The sequence below is a fragment of the Muscardinus avellanarius genome (assembly GCF_963383645.1).
Source record: "Muscardinus avellanarius genome assembly, chromosome: 16".
NCBI lineage: Eukaryota > Metazoa > Chordata > Mammalia > Rodentia > Gliridae > Muscardinus > Muscardinus avellanarius.
The window spans coordinates 72,775,427-72,782,792 of record NC_137802.1 but is presented as its reverse complement, the minus strand read 5'-3'; positions in this window follow the sequence as shown (position 1 = coordinate 72,782,792).

The following is a 7,366-nucleotide window of genomic DNA, read 5'->3' as shown; positions in this document are numbered from 1 at the left end:
AGAATTAGAATTCCCCTGGTTTCTATCCCCAGTACCATGCACGCGCGCTCTCTCTCTCCCTCTCTCTCTCTCTCTCTCTCACACACACACACACACACACACACACACACACACACACACACATTGGGCTGGGGATATAGCTCAGAGGCAGAATGCCCTTGGGTTCCACCCCCAGTACTGAAAAAAAAAAAAAGAGAGAAATAAAATAGGGTAGGACTATCTTGGAGGTAGAATTCCCCAGGGTTCAATCCCCAATACTACAAAAAAGAAAGAAAGAAAAAAAAAGAAAAAGAAACAGCATCTCACTAAGTTGCTGAAGATCCCACTGAATCGCTGAAGCTGGCCGTGAGCCTCGATCCTCCTGTCTTAGCCTCCTGAGTACCAGGATTACGAACATATGCACAAAGCCAGGTGTGGTGGCACACGTTTATAATCCCCGCCCAGGCTTGGGAGGCGGAGACAGGAGGATGGCACAGGTTCGAAGCCAGCCTCAGCTACTTAATGAGGCTCTCAGCAATTTAGTGAGACCCTGTTTCCTAATAAAGTATAAAATAGGTCTGGGAATATAGCCCGGGGATAGAAAGCCTCTGGGTTCCACCCCCAGTACCACACACACACACACAAAAAAAAATGCACCATGCCCAACTGTTATTTTATTTTATTTTATTTTATTTTATTTTATTTTATTTCTGTGGATTGAACCCAGAGGCATTCTACCTCTGAGCTATACCCTGAATCCTACTGTTTGTTTTTATTTTGAAACAGGGTCTCACTAGGTTGATGAGAGTCTCACTACTTGCTGAGGCTGATCTTGAACCTGTGATTCTCCTGTCTCAGTCTCCCAAGTACTGGGACTACAAGCATAAGCCACCACATCTGGCTTGAACAGACACATTTCTGATGGCCTGACCGGTGAGCACCAGCTCTGTTTGAGGGATATCAGGAGGCATCGGAATGTCCTAAGCTCCTTCCTGGCTTACTGCTGGTGGCACAACAGCCATCCTCGAAGCCTCCAGAGGTAGACCACGTGGGCAGGGCCTGGCGTCACCTCCACGACCTCCCACTTGCCATGTTCCAAAAATCTAGGACCCCCTCTCCTTCTCTGCTCCAGTCCCTGTCTTTCCAAAGGCAAGAACTAAGGGCCTGGGGTAGAAGGCAGCAGGAGAGGTAAGGGTTAAGCCACATGACAATCTCCATGAGCAACCCTGAAATAATAGAGGTGACCACACCCCTCTTTACTCTGTGATCAAGTCTCCCTTTGGAGATAACACGAGGTGCCTTTCCCATCCATACATCCATCTGTGGAGCACACAGGCATTCATCTGCCCACCCACCTACACATCCATCTATGTATCCATCCATCCACTCGCCACCCATTTACACATCCATCCATCCACCCACCAACCATTCACTCACACACCTGTATACGTCCATCCACCCACTACCCACAAACATATCCATCCGTCCAACCACCACCTACACATCCATTCATCCACCCACCAACAATCCACCCACCCACTTATACATCCATCCATCCATTCACCCACCCACAGACACAATCATCCATCTACCCACCACCTACCTACCTACACATCCATCCACCCACCACCCACATATGTAGTTCATCCATCCATCCATCCACTTACCCATCCATCTATCCATCCATCCACCCACCTACCTATACATTCATCCATCCATCCACCCATCCACCCATCTCCCATCTACCCACCTACAGACACAGCCACCCACCATCCACCCACCTACTCACCCACCTACACATCCATCCATCCATCCACCTATCCATCCATCCATCCATCCATCCACCTACCCATCCATCCATCCATCCATCCATCCACCTACCCATCCATCCATCCATCTATCTATCCACCTACCCATCCATCCATCCATCCATCCATCCATCCATCCATCCACCTACCTATCCATCCATCATCCATCCATCCATCCATCCATCCACCTATCTACCTACCCATCCATCTATCCATCCATCCATCCATCCATCCATCCATCCACTCCTCCATTCACTCACTCATCCACTCACTCATCCTTCCATTCATCCACCTACTCACCCATCCACTCACCCAATCATCATCCACCCACTCCCATTCACTAATTTACCCACCCTTCCATCCACCCATCCATCCACTCCTCACCCATTCACTCCCCCTCCACCCACCCATCCATTCACCCATCTGCTCATTCATTCACTAATCCATTCACTCACCCACCCTTCCACTTACCATCCATTTACCCATCTATCCACTCATCTGTTCACCCAGCTTTTCATTCATGTACTCACTTATTTATTCACTCACTCATTTATCTACTCACCCACCCATCCACCACCCATCCATCCACCATCCACCCATACATCCACCCATCCATCCATCCATCCACCCATCCATCTATCCACTCATCCATCCATCCACCAATCCATCTATCCACTCATCCATCCATCCACCATCCATCCACCATCCACCCATACATCCACCATCCATCTACCACCCATCCATCTACCCATCTATCCACCCATCCACCATCCACCCATCCACCCATCCACCCATCCACCCATCCATCCACCATCCACCCATCTATCCATCTATCCATCCACCCATCCATCCATCCATCATCCACCCATCCATCCATCTACCCACCCATCCACGCATCCACCCATCCATTCATCCATTCATCCATCTATCCATCCACCCACCCATCCATCCAACCATCCATCCATCCACTCATCCCCCCACTTGTTCTTTCACACACTCTTCCATTCACTTACTCATTCATCCACTCACCCACCCTTCTATTCATCCACTCATTCTTCCATCTATTCACACAACCACCCACTCATCCACCACCCATCCATCCACCATCCACCATCCACCACCCACCCGTCCACGCATACAGCAATGTCTCCCAGGCCACCCTCTAAGCCAGGGGGTCAAGGAGCCCGCTCTGAAGAGGAGACAGACCTGAACCCTGCTTACTATCCAGTCCTAACACTGAATGTCCTCCAAGCATGCCGGACACAGAGGAGACAGTGACCCCTCCTTGGGGCAGTGACTCTCAGAGAAGGGCCTCTGTGCTTGGCCCAAGATAACCAAATAGGGCCCCCAGGCAGACCAGACGTGGTGTGGGGTGTAGCTCCAAGCAAAGGGACCAACTGAGCCCTGGCCCTCAGCCCCATTCACCCTCTGACTCTGTCCCCCAGGGTCCAGTTTCCAGCTCATCAACTGAGGACCCCTGAGCCTTTCCCTCACGGCTGTGGAGTGGGGTCACCTTGAAGTGGTCTGCGTGCCGGGAGCCCCCAGCATCTCCTGCCTGTCCCTGTCTTCCAGGGGAAGTTCACAGTGTGCGTTGGGGGGGGGGAGAGTAGGGGTGTCAGAGCACCAGGATGTTTCTGCAGATGTCTCAAGTTCATTCGCCTTATAGGTCACGCCACATCCTAATTAATGCAGACCTTCAGGATTGTTCTATTCGGGAGTTTTCTGAAATGGGCCAGCAATCTAAACTCAGCTGCCTCTGCCTCCCACCTGAGCTTCCTCTCTGCCTTCGTGGTCCCCAGACACCAGCTCGCTCCTGCTCACAGCTAGCAGCAGCAGCTGAGGTCTCGCTACATAGTAGAAACTTAAGAACCTGCTTTTGGCGTTCCTGAACTCCCAGCCTGACTAACCAGGGGCACTTTATAATTGATCTGCCTCCATTAAATTCACAGGTGACTAATGCATCCCAGAACCTCCACGCTGCTCCTGGCTGCGAGTTCTGTCATTACCGCGTGTGCTGCCTGCTTCGGACGTCACTGCTGTGTGGGTGGATTTGAGGGAATGCACTGGCAGGGCCCGGGCTGGACCTTTCCGACAGGCTTTGGGTTCAATAATAGGGTCTGCTTTAACTCTTCAGTCAGGGAATCTGTATATCCTAAAGACAGTATGTAAAATATTTATTAAGAAGAGTATCTATTTTTAACTGGGGATGATTTCAGTTCTATTATTCATGTCGTCTCCGAGGGCAGGCTTCACGCTTGTCTGCTTGCAGGGGCTGTGAAACAGAGCCCGGCAAGGCTGACATCAGAGACCAGAGCCTGGGGTGGGGGCGAGGCATCCCAGGCAGGAGGGGCAGGGGCAGCAGCTGATGTCCCCTGCCTCATTTCAGCCAGACCGCCTGGTAGCTCACTCAGGGTAAACGCTTTGGCCTGGCCTTAAAAACAAAATTACCTGCAACCCTCCTCCCCCCAACCTCTGCTGCTCCCTCTTTTATTGTGTGTGATGCTGGGGATGGAACCCAGGGGCGTTCTACCTCCAAGCTACACCCCAGCCCTATTTATTTATTTATTTATTTATTTATTTATTTATTTATTTATGGAACTAGGGGTTGAACCCAAGGGCATTCTACCTTGGAGCTATACCTCAGCCCTATTTTTTTTTTTTTTTTGTGGTACTGGGAATGGAACCCAGGGACATTCTACCTTTGAGCTATACCCCAGGCCCTATTTTTTATTCTTTATTTTGAAACAGGGTCTCACTGAGTTGCAGATGGCCTCACTAAGTAGCTGAGGCTGGCCACGAACCATGATCCTTCTGTTTCAGCCTCCTGAATGCTGGGGTGACAAGTGTGCACCACCATGCCTGGCTTATTTTTTGCTTTTTAGAAATGGGGTCTCACTAGGTTCTTGAGAGTCTCACCAAGTTTGCTGAGGCTGTCCTTGAATCTGCGATCATCCTGTTTCAGCCTCCAAAGTACTAAGATTGCAGGCATGAGCCACCATGCCCCACTAGTGGCTCCCTCTTTTAGAGAAGTGAGTCTGGGTACTGGAGGAATCAGTCTGCCACCTGGCTAAACCCTCCCTACCCACCTTAGGCATCTGCTTCCCCGACAGGCCCCGCTGACACGGTCTGGGAAAGCAAGCTGGAACCCATCCAGACTCAAATGAGAACAGCTCAGCCCCCCTCTGAACATGATGGGCAGCCCATGACCAAGGGTGCCGGTGATGCCCTGATGGGGACACGCTCCACTCACCATCCCCAAGATCTCCCAGCACCTGGAGCAGGAAGGAGGCGGCATACACGCTGAGCAGGAGGGCCCTGAGCCCGGCTTGGTGGCGCATACTTATAATCCCAGCATTTGGGAGGCTGAGACAGGAAGATCGTGGTTCGCGGACAGTCTCGGCTACTACTAAGTGAGGCCCTTTGTGACTCAGTGGGACCCTGTTTCAAAATAAAGATTTAAAAATAGGGCTGGTGGTGTAGCTCAGAGTGCCCCTGGGTTCCATACCCAGTACCGCAAATAAACAATTAAATACTTAAAGAAAGAAATAATTTTTTAAAATAGGGCAGGGGGTGTAGCTCGGAGGTAGAATGACCCTGGGTTCCATATCCAGTACGGGGGTGGGGGTGGGAAAGGAGGGTCCTGGGGGCAGGCAGACCAAGATTAGGTCCTCACCCACCCTGAGCAGCTCTGGCAACCACGGCCAGCCCCTGGGCCACTCTTAGACTGAGCATGTGCCTCCCGGAGGTGCTAGAGCACATAGAAGATACTCTCCTATGTAATCCCAGTACTTAGGAGACAGGGGTATCACAGGTTTGAACCTAGCCTCAGCAATTTAGTGAGAACCCAGCCAGGTGTGGTGGTGCACGCTTGTAATCCCAGTATTTGGAAGGCTGAGACAGGAGGACAGTGGTTCCGGACAGCCTCAGCTACTTAGGCCCTTTGCAACTCAGCGAGACCCTGTTTCTAAATAAAGAATAAAAAATAGGGCTGGGGGCCGGGTGTGGTGGTGCATGCTTGTAATCCCCGCACTTGGGAGGCTGAAACAGGAGGATCACACAGGTTTGAACCCAGCCTCAGCTGGCTTAAGAGACCCTGTTTCCAAATAAAATATAAAACTAGGTCTGGGAGTGTAGCCCGGAGGTAGAAGGCCCCTGGGTTCCATTCCCAGTACCATCAAAAAAAAAAAAGGGGGGGGGGCCGGGGGTGTAGCTCAGAGGTAGAATGCCCCTGGTTTCCATCCCTAGTACTGTAAAAAAAAAAAAAAAAAAAAAAAGTGAGAACCCTGTTTCCAAATTTTAAAAATTAGAGCTGTAATATAGCTCAAAAGTAGAATGCCTTTGGGTTCAATCACCAGTGTCATGTTGGGAAAAATAAAAAAGCTTTTATTGAATGTCCAGTCCCTCTGTCCTGCAGACTAGGAGGTGACCAGAAGGCAGGAGAGAATGGCCAGACAGACAGACACTCTCATCTGGTGCTGAGCCTTGTGCTTGACGCCGTTATCCCACTGAAGTGCCCTGAACTCCTGAGTTTTGTGAGCTTGCTGCCACCCTGCCGGTGAGGGGCCTCTCCCCAGAGACGTGTTCTCCCTCATTCCACCAGGGACCAGGCACGGGGAAGAGGCCATCAACCCGAGGCCGGCTCTGCCTCCTGGGAATGGCTCCCTTGCCCAGGGTGCCTTTCTTTGGCCTGGAGGTGGGAGCAGGGCAGGGCCCTCGGGTGGCCTTGAGAAACTCATGTTCAAGGCACCCCGTTCCTCCCCACCAGCCTGACCTTGGCCGGGGGAATCAGGAGGCTGGGGGAGGAAGGGCAGGGTCTGGAGGGTAAAGACCGTGGGGTGCACATCCTGGGACATGTAGGTCAGCGCCCCAGGCCTGTGCAAAACCCAATTAGTCACACTCTGCCAAGGGAGCTGAGCCTCCTCGGGCCCGCGGGAAGGTGTCTGGGTCAGCTCAGCGTGGCCTGCATCCTGGCACGAGGCTTGGATTCTGGCAGCCGGCCACAGCCTCTGGGGTCCCCAGCCCCACCCGGAAGAGCGGGAGGGAGGAAGGGTGCCAGCCCTCCCCAGTCTCAGCACCCCCAGGCAGCAGGAGACACTTGTCCTGTTCTGGGGCCTCCTGGACTGTCCCCATCTGCAGTCTGCTTCTCTCTGCTCTCTTCCTAGGAGGCACATGGGGAATCACCCTGCAGTCAGCCTCCATCCAGAACTCGAGGTCCAAGGCCAGCTCCCCGGCCCCGGCCAGGACCCCTGTTCTGGGATGGTTCCCAGCACCCTCCCTAGCCAGCTCCTCACCATCTTCGCTCCCGCCCACTTCTGCAGCTCCTCACAGACAGGTCAGGTCACAAATCCCACCTGCATCCCCCTGTGGCCAGCTCAGGGCTCCTCATGGCCTCCGAGAAAAGACCCAATGAAGCCAGGCGTGGGGGCGCACACTTGTAATCCCAGGAGGCTGAGACCTGAGGATCGCGGTTCACGGACAGCCTCAGCTACTTAGTGAGCCCTCTGCAACTCAGTGAGACCCAGTTTCAAAATAAAGAATAAAAAATAGGGCAGGGGTGTAGCTCGGAGCTCGAATGCCCC